Source organism: Actinia tenebrosa, unplaced genomic scaffold (assembly GCF_029948245.1).
Source record: "Actinia tenebrosa isolate PJP-AT-01 unplaced genomic scaffold, QUT_ActTen_1.0 PGA_scaffold2__45_contigs__length_23673736, whole genome shotgun sequence".
Lineage (NCBI taxonomy): Eukaryota > Metazoa > Cnidaria > Anthozoa > Actiniaria > Actiniidae > Actinia > Actinia tenebrosa.
In genome coordinates, this window is record NW_028292579.1 from 1,353,851 (window position 1) to 1,364,055 (window position 10,205).

Sequence of the window (10,205 nt, forward strand, 5' to 3'; positions counted from 1 at the left end):
AATCTTACCCCTCAAGAACCAAATGAAAGCTCTTCGAGAGATGGTAAATAACACCATGCGAGAGCTATTCAGCATCCAGCCACTCCAGTCTGCAGAAGAAAAGATGATTTCGCAATACCAGTGCTTGGATATCTTTAACCAGATTTGTACCATCCTTATCCATGTTCAAGAGTTTTTACATAACGATATGAAGTTGAATGATGTGGTTCTGGAGGAAAGAGATAATGTACCAGGATACTGTCCCATTGTAATAGATTTTGGGAAAAGTAGAAAGATTACGGAAAAAGCACTTATGCCACGTGGACGGCAAAAACACTATCTAGCGCCAGAAGTCATATTAAGCGGTAAAGAAAGTACGGCTAGCATCATTTTTTCTTTAGGCTAAATGTTTAAGTGCGTTTCATTGCAGTTAGGCTTTATAATGTTGTAAGTTCAATCATTTAAAAAGCTTGTAAGAAAAGTGTGTCTGAAAGGGCAAATTTCGATGAATTTCAAACAAACATTGTTAATCTGATGCCAAATAGCTTTTAACTTTAAAATAAAAGCAAACTAAGTTTCTTTAATTGTTGTTACGGATTAGAGCTTTTAATACGACTGAAGCCAAACAATAGGCCTATTGGCTGATGAGGTACATGTCCGCAACACCTCTCTGTTTCTCCGACACCTATCCTGCCCAAAAATATGTAGTTTTGCAACGAAAATATTTCGCCGCAAAACAAAATTAAATGGCCTAGGGCTCCTCATTTCCCCACTAGTGAGAATTTTAATCAGATTTGAACCCAACATTGTGAATGAATTGCTGGGACCATCATCGCTAACGGTGGAAGACAACATTGACTTCCACACATTATCCCTCCAAGAAAGCGATTATAGCGATGCAGACACGGTTGTTGGCGATCATGTGTTGCTTCTTGCAACAACGCATGAAGCAAATGTGAGCCCTTGTCATCAACCATCTAGTAATTTACATACCTCTTCCCGCCCCTCCGTCATAATGGTTCCCATTCCAAAATCTGAAATACTTCCATTTAACATATGTATATTGAACGTTTGAGCTTATACATATATGCATATATATATATATAAATATATATTTTTTGTTCCCCCATTTAAAAATAGCGTTTGTCAAACAATTGCATTTAACGGTTTTACATCATTTGCATACAAAAGTCTTGCATTAAGACTAAGAGTAAAAAAATCATCATCATCATGATCACATCAGTTTCATTGTTATTGTTATTTATTGTTATAGTATTATATTTGATTGTATACTTTCTTCTCGTTAGCTTTTGTTTATTACAAATATTTGACAGCTTTTATTTGAAAAGTATTAAAACCTAATACAATTTACGTTAGGGCACGACAATTGAGACGCCAAATTTGTCCCCCATTTCGAGTACCGAAAGCGTTTCGTCACAGGTGAGTATCACAAGACATCCACCACATGGAATAAAGGAAGGAGGGGGTTGGAAGGAGGGAAGGAAGAAAGGAACGAACGAACGAATGAACGAAAAAATCAACGAAAGAGGAAGAGAGGAAGGAAGGAGGAGGGAGGATAAAAGGATCTTTTCTTTCCTTTTCTATCGCTAGCTTCATCTGTCAGTTCAGAAGATCAATGTCCCAAGACATATTCCATGAAATGATATCATATTCTCCCCCCCCCCTCCCCCCCATAGAAAAGGAAGTCCAGTTTTTCTTCCACAGACAGCCTTGCGGTACCTCTTTCTCCATCTGCGTGTACAGCACATAAGGTTAGACATGCCTTCTAGAAATGCCCATTCAATTCTAGTTTGTGAGAGACTTCTGTAAAACGAATCTCCAGACTGGACAACCGGCTACGCCTTTGGTCTAAAATCTATTGTATTCATTATTATGCAGTGATATAAATTATGCATGGCTTGCTTTCAATTTCCATTGTTTTTGTATGCATTTAACTTAGTTCTTATCCTCAATTCACTTACTAGATAGAAAACAGAGAAAAAATAGACGTTAAATAAAGTAAATGTGATCACAGGGATTTCTTTTTTACTTTTTTATGAGACAAGCTTAGCGAGAGCAAAAAAGATCCTGTTCAAAAACTTTCTGCATGCCTACCATGACATTTATTATGGTCAAACAAGCTTACGCGTTTACCCCTAGAGTCGATTAATGATTTGAATTTTCGAATTTTGATTTCATTATTCAGTTGAAATTGACAACGTCGAAAACGAAGATAAGAAAATTCCAATCAACTTTAAATTCAATATGTGACATTTTGATTGGTTAATCAGTGCTAACACACAAAGACCAAGAAACAATGGCGCCCAGAAATAGTCTTGGCCGTGTTAATGTGCCGGGAAGTCCTTTACCTGATATTATTCGACAGGAAATTGTTCATGTCAGCAATAGCGGATTGCCCAATAAAGTAATTTCGCGACAGATGAAAATTTCTAGTTGGGCAGTCCACAAAATACTTCAACATTATCGACGACATGGAACAGTGTTTTCATGGCCCAAGGAGGTAGCGTTCCCTACAAAATTACTGATGATATCCTCCAAGTAATTGAGGTATGGAAATTACTAAACCTAGTGTGTAGGCTTATGAAATAAGAGAGCGACTTCTGCTCGAAGGTATCTATAATTTAGATGATTTACCTTCTTCATCACGAGTCGAATGCTGAACTGAATTTTCATTTGAATATTGCAATATTGCATTATTCCGGTTCGTACATGGGAAATCATGTCTCCCATCACGCCGGGGACAAAGGTACCCGAAAACGGCCACGTTGGGGTATTTTCTAAATTACAAGTCAGATATTCATCAAACTTGGCAAGAATATCAGAGTTGACCAGACGGATTAAAATAAATAGTATTTAGCGTTACTGTTTTGGGTATGACGTCATAATGACGTCATAATATCGTTTTGCAATGGTTTTCATATAATTTGAAACTCATTCATGCTTCGTGAAATATGTGGTTTTAGACGCTTCTTGATATAACCAACACGGTTTTGAAAACCGTATCTCGATTGGTCAAGGCAGTCAAAAGTTATAGAAATTTTAAGTTTTATAGTTTTCCCGCCAAAAAATGGCGGGAAAAAAGATTTGAAAAGCATTGATGAAAACTATCGCTTCATTCATCTTTTCGAATTCACAACAACGTCGCACTAAAATTTCTACATAAACTACCCTAGTAATGATCTAAAATCGTATCGTTTTAGATTTTTGAATTGTGAAGCCAAAGCGCTATAATTAAGGCAAGAAATAATGCTTACGTCATTATGACGTCACGTGAATTTTAAAATCTTTATATAAGTTAACCCAATAATATTTTTTCAGATGTTTTTGAGTAGCAACACTGCTTTAGTGCTAAGTAACAATTATGCTCAGAGAAGTCACTCGTTCCACAGCATTTAAGAGTATTTTACAATTCAAGATGACGTCAAATTAGGTGACGTCACAAAATCCTTGAATCTTCAATAACTTTAGTTAGAAACGTCGTAGCGAGTTCCGATAAACATTGCAATGTTTTGCACAATACTCTCCATCTGATCAAGTCAAGTGATAAAGACAGCTATCAACGATAGGAATTTACCATAAAAGGAGATGCCAAACATGACGTCAAAGAAACGTCATAACCTCCTAAAAATAAATCATTTTATAAACCTGCACTTCCCCGATATTCTATGAAAATTTCAGCTTAGTTGGACGTCGAATAACAAAATTATAAGGATTTCTTTGTTTTGGGCACATTTTCCCATGCCGTTTTTGAGGTCGTTTGTGCCCGGCGTGAGCTCTTCAGCGACAAGCTGCTACTCAGAGGCATGCTATTTCTTTATGGAATGAGGTGAGGTTACAGTCCGTGACTGCACAATTACGTTTTTCCATTTGATAATATATGAATATCTGAAAATTTTGTTGGAAACAGACAACACGAAAGATAAGTTGGGTCCAGTATTACCATCGCCTAGCTTATGTAAGACAGATCAAAAGGTTAGATTCTAAAATATAAAGTATCCCATGCACATATTTAGCTTCTTATGTGCTCTTTTCATAATTACAGGCCTTCATCAGTACTGCCACTCTTTCGGTTTTGGTATCAACGGACGTAGAAAATATCGGTTTCTTTGTAGAAACCCTATCCGATAGGGCAACTTTTGCCCTTTCCCTTTCAGAATGGCTGTCAATAACCCCTAAAGATCTTCCTTTTGGTGGTCGCCGCCTTACAGGCTCTTGGGCGGACCTTTTTCTAAAAAGATTAAGGGATCGAACCCATTTTGTTCTTTCCGCGTCAAGTGTAATGGGTTGAAAGTCGAGATTTCACCAAAAAAAAAAAAAAAAGCACCCTTTTTAAAGTGCTTTGCAACCTGAAGCGAAAGGAGTGCACGGTTTCTGTAGCGTTAGTAATAACACCAAGGTTGTTAATGTCACATACCAGAGTGTTGAAACACCCAACCACTCGTACCTGTTCTAGGCATATCAGAGATCCAAGAAGGGAACAGCTTAAGACGGAACTTGAAGCGAATACACCATCCTGCTTCTACCATCAACACCTAGCTAACTTAGAGCCTCAAGTCTTTGGTTCTGGAAATAGGGACGGCGTTGGTTCGATTGCAGTTTTGCGCAAAATATCCGCAGAGGCTAAAACCAAACACAAAATCGATAGAAATATTATAACTAGCCTTTTGCGACTCAAGCAAACTATGTGCCAGCAAGATATTACTAAAGCAGAAGCAATCTGTGCCAACCATGCCAAAGGGAGGAAGATATAGAGGTTATGTGCAGTATGTTTCTCTTGACCCCTTAACCCCTTAAGGAGTTCAACGGAGGTCAACTAAGTCATTGTCAAGAACAAGCCCTATGGTGAAAGGTTGAAGGAACTGAAGCTACTATCATTAGCTTCTAGGAAAAAATACTTTGACCTCATTTTCCTTTATAAATGTAGATTAGGCCTATGCGATATAAACTTACCTGATTATTTAGAGCTAGCTGGTAATGCTTCAAATCTAAGAAATGCTGAATGCTCTTACAAAATTAAGTATGCTAGAACGAAGTCCTTGAAATTCTCGTATTTTCATCGTGTAGCTAATGGAACGATTTGCCTGTGTCTTTAAGGAAAACTGACACTATTATTTCTTTTAAGCGTGACCTTAAAGTACATTTAATCTAAATAGATAAGTTTTTACAGCCTCATCATAATTAGATATTATTTAACATCTATTCATTGTACTTATTATATTATATTAATTATCCAGTGTAAATTACTAAATAGACTTTCCTTTTCATTATTCATATCAGATTTCTATTTCAGATAATGAGACGTCAATTATTTAATGTATATTTTTTATACCAGATTTCTTATGTATTTTTTCTTAAGGTAGCCTCGTCTTTTAAGGGAATTACCTTCCCTTTTAGAGGTTTTCCTCAGTTGCAACTGTATTGTCTTTTGACTGAAAACTTTTAAAGTAATGTAAGTAAAGTAATGTTGTGTCTACTACTACCATTCACTGGGATGCCACTGGGTCGTTGGTGAAGAAATGTGTGCGCGAGAGGAATACTATGCCATCGTTCTTCCACATCCCATTGCTGGGCAACCACTGCTGGCGGTAGCCGAAATGATAACTAATAGCAACAATGTGCCCAATGTTCCTATTTCCTTTCCCTTTTTCGTTATGCCGAGAAAGTTCTATTTGGCTATCGTCAGCTGAAAGTGCCACTACGCTTTGAAAGTTATTTAAGTTTAACTTTTATATTGACCTCACTTTGGGTAATAAACGGAGAAACCATGAGGGACTTTCTTCTGCGAGTTGGCAGATTTCAATCAAGCAGCCGAAGACCCGGAATTTCCCCAAGATGACCCCTTATGCTTGTAGAAGCCATGTAATGCATGAAATTGGCATAAACTTTAAGAAACTGTAAGTAAACAGCTGAGACCACTTTTAAATATTTTTTGTTTGCGACACATTTAGGGACTCAGATACTGTCACTTTCAACTAAGCGGAAACACTTCTAAAGAAAACCGCCAGTAATTGGGGGCGGTACGTTAACTTTTGATGACCAAAGTTTGAAGGTTGGCGCCTCAAACTTTGATGTTTTCACATGTAAACATTACCGGTGTACCAGAGTGAAACGTTAAAAATTTGCGCGAAATTCCGAATAATTATGATTTGTACAAACATTTATGGTCGCAACTTTCATTCAGATGCAGCACTACATAGATGGTTTAGGTATGAAGCGGTGGAGAACGCCAATGCGAGAAGTTTATAGTATGCAATTGCGAGTTCGGCCTTCCACAGTTTCAAAGTGGTTAAAAATATCGAGAAACAGGCGACGTAGATCCATTACCAAGTAAATTATCATTTGACGATAAAGTATTATTGGAAACTATTGTTCAGACCAAGGTATTAACTTCTATTCAGGAAATTAAAGAACAATTTATTGATTTTGCTTGCTGTGGAGGACTGTCTAACCCCACGATATCGAGAAATATACGAAGAGTTTGAAGCGCCAAACGTCAAAGTTTGAGGCACCAAACGCCAACGTTTGAGGCGCCAAAAGGTAACTTACCACCCCCAATTAGTGGCGGTTTTAGTGTTTCCGCTTAGGTGAAAGCGACGGTACTTTTTAGTCCCTCCTTATGAAGTGCGTATCCCATTGCTTTAATTTAAGCATTCACCATTTATGACGCTATTCCCGATTTAGGCTGAGGGATACGCCTTATTGCAAGAATACAAAATACCACACAGGACTTAATTTTGAAATAGTCAAATATGCTTACATCCAAAAATTAAACCCTGTGTGTTATTTTTCATATTGCCTTGGTGCCATAGTGGGTAAGATTATGTACTTATAGACTGAGTGGGAGGGCCGTACGGGAAAATATTTGGCTCGAGGTGATGCCGTATGGACCGAGCGCAGCGAGGTCCATACAAATGACCGAGAGCCAAATATTTTCCCGTACGGCCAGACCTAACTCAGTCAATAAGCATTTTATCATATGACCCTCACGAAAAAATCAATAAAAAATAAAAGAAAGAAAGAAATAGTAAATAAAAGCTTAAAAAGAGAGAGTGCGCAGATTCGAGCAGGGCCGTACGGATTCGTACGGCCCTGCTCGCTCAAAGCCGTCCGGCCCCCATCACGTGACTTTTTCCAATGGTTTTATTAGAGCGCGCGAGCAGGGCCGTACGGGTCATATGATAAATTCTCTTCATGAAAAGAATCATACTTTTTCCCTATTTGTTATTTGGTTAAAACGGCTTTCTTGTGGATGAGGTGTAAGTTGCAATGTTGTTGTGTAACTTTAGTTCCTTACAGGACTATTTCATTTGCGATTAAAATGTTGTCCCTCGTGTACAGGGTTATCAACTTACTCAATTTATTTACCCTATGTCAATAAAGATGTTCCAACGACGTGTTTGTCTTCTCCATGCATTGCTTTGCTTTGCTTGTGAATTCTTCTAACCTGGAGCCAGCTGAAGGAATTATTAACAACCTCAACAGTGTACTGAACAGCCCCACAGCCAGCAAATTCGCTGTATCTGCTTATCAATGGCTACACCACAGATTGTCTCAACAAGGTTGTCCGAAAGCAGATACAGGATGTTTGAAGGATACTGCCATAGAAAAATTGCTATCCGCTGCATATGAAGATGACCCCCTACAGAAGAAGATTCAGCTACCTCAGGTGAGGAGCAGTTTCATTTGGAGTCAACAGGCAGTCCTTTCAAAAGAATTGTGCAGTGGTATCTCTACCAAGGTATCGTGCAATTGAAGTGTAATGTACTGCCACAGTGTTTGAAGAGGTTGAATAAATGTAGGCATATCAAGTCTTTAAGAAATATAAGCATGGCAAACAGTGTGGAGGTGTTACCAGCAGCATGAACCTAGACATGAATACTCACTAGGGGCTGCGGTGGTGAGTTCTGCAATACCTTGACATACATACAAGCATGCATGCAGTGAATATTTAAATTATATTAATTCTGCTGTTGTAAACGAACTTTATCTATTGCTCCTATACCTCTTTTACTTCTTTTCAGCTCCATCGTGGTCCAACGACAAATTCAGGCCATTGTAAGCATAAGTAATGTTGGTAGTTTCATTTGTGCTTGTGGAATTATATGTATGATATTTGGAAATAAAGTCCTGGAAACGCTGTGCCCGCATTTTCCCCCCTCTTTTTTAGACACAGTTCTCATAAGGCAGGGTAGTAAATGGCTTCATTTCGATGACGATAATAACGTGCGTCCAAAAAAAGAAGAGTACCTTGAAAAGAAGGGCGTACAGGTAGGGATACTGCGTGCTTTACGCTTTGCTTCTAAGAGGCTATTGATAGTTCCTTAATCATTTACATGTACTTATGGCGATAGAGCATTCTCCATTGCTGCACCTAAGCTCTGGAATAACCTACCAGAAATAATAAAAAATGCTGAGACTGTTAAACAGTTTAAATCTTTAGTTAAAACATATCTTTTCAAAGAAGCTTTTGACTGATCTATTGTGTCCTTACGAAAATACAGATTATACTATCTTATTAATGTGGTTAAATTTAAGCAAAGTTAACTGGGAGTGGAGTGCTGGCCAGCGGTGTGAGACTTGCGCATGCGCAGTTGCTGCCTAAGGCCTCGTGGTTGCTGTAGCTGAGTTGCTGTTAGCCATTGCCTTCATATCGTGGTTTTGCTTCTGGTTTATACGCCTTTTTTCAAGCCATCCTTTCTCAATCCTTATTGTTAGTGGTTCTTCCAGCGTTTCGACGTCTATTTACGATCGTCTTTCCATTGTTCCTTGTCCTCGTGTTAATTGTTTGGTCGATAAAAAATGCCCCGTAACACACGCAATAGCTTGGACAGCATGGTTCCTACCTCTTGTTCTTCTTCGCTGGCTCCTCCAGTTTCGGTTGAGTCGGCTTGTAATGGCGTCCCTACATCTACTGCGCCGTCTACTGAGTTGGTTACATCAGTAGTAGAAGCTTTAAAAGCACCTTTGGCGGCCATGGTCAACTCGGCTTTACTAGCGGCAGGCGTTGCCTCGTCATCGGCGGGTTCTGGATCTTTGCCCGAGAACAACGAGGGTTCTTCGACGCCTCTGGCCAACCGTACTAACCAATTGGCCCAGACTGGCTCATCTATGCCGTGGACATCCATGGCCGGGTCGCCTCCTTCTTCATCAACTGCGTCTTCGGCTTATTTGCCTCCGCCATCTTGCTCAGGTACGTCTGCCTTATCTGTACCTTCATTTGTATCGCCTTTTACTCTCCCTCGGCCCGTAACTGTCCCAAGTGCCGCGACGTCGTCTTCGTCATTTTCGGCGCCGGAAAATTTCCTGGGGAACACGCCCCCCCTTAACCAGCCGTTTGTAGTGGGTCCTGGTTATTTTCCCGTTCCCTACAAAGTGGTGGCCCAAATTCTTGCCGGAAAATTTGTTCATCTTGAGGACTTGCTGCTGGAAAACATCTCCTCTCAAGAACCAGAGCCACAACTGCACTTCGATGGCCGCCTCATCCTTTGTAACACCGCCAAGAAAAACAAAAAGCAAATTTCAGATATTACATCTTGGGTGGAAGCTTTCACCATTTATTCTTTAATCGTCGGAAAATATTTTCCCAACCGCAAAGACGATTTGCTCAAGTACAAGCTCCTTATCTTGCGCACATACCGACAGTTTAGTGGCAGTGCATGGCTGAACTATGATCGGGAGTTTCGAGAATATACTGCTGCTGAGAAATGCACAACGTGGTCAACAATGAATGTCCAACTTTACAGTTTTAACACTGCAGGTGCCCAGGTGCGCCCTCGAGTGGTTGCTTCAACTACAGCAGGGGGGAGGGAGGCCCAAGGTAGTTTGACCTCAAGGGTCCTTTGCCACTCTTGGAATGCTGGTCGGTGCATTGCCCCTTCTCCCGAATGTCGGTTCCGCCATGCTTGCAGTAGCTGGAAAGGGGACCATCGCAAGAGTGCATGCCCAGAGCCGATCAAGCCCAGAAATTTGGAACGTTCCCGCTCTGTCAATCCGTCCAAGGCCAAGCGCAGAAAATACCACTAAGCATGTGACTTTGGACTCAAGGCTGTGTTATTAGGTTCAGAGAACAGCACCATTTTAATTTTCGTTCTAGTTTGTTGAATATCACTTAGACACTACATTGTGCGTCGAACTTAACGTACGTCATTTAATGTTGACTTAATCATTTATGGGGGCATTTGTTGATCTATTTATACATTGTTTCA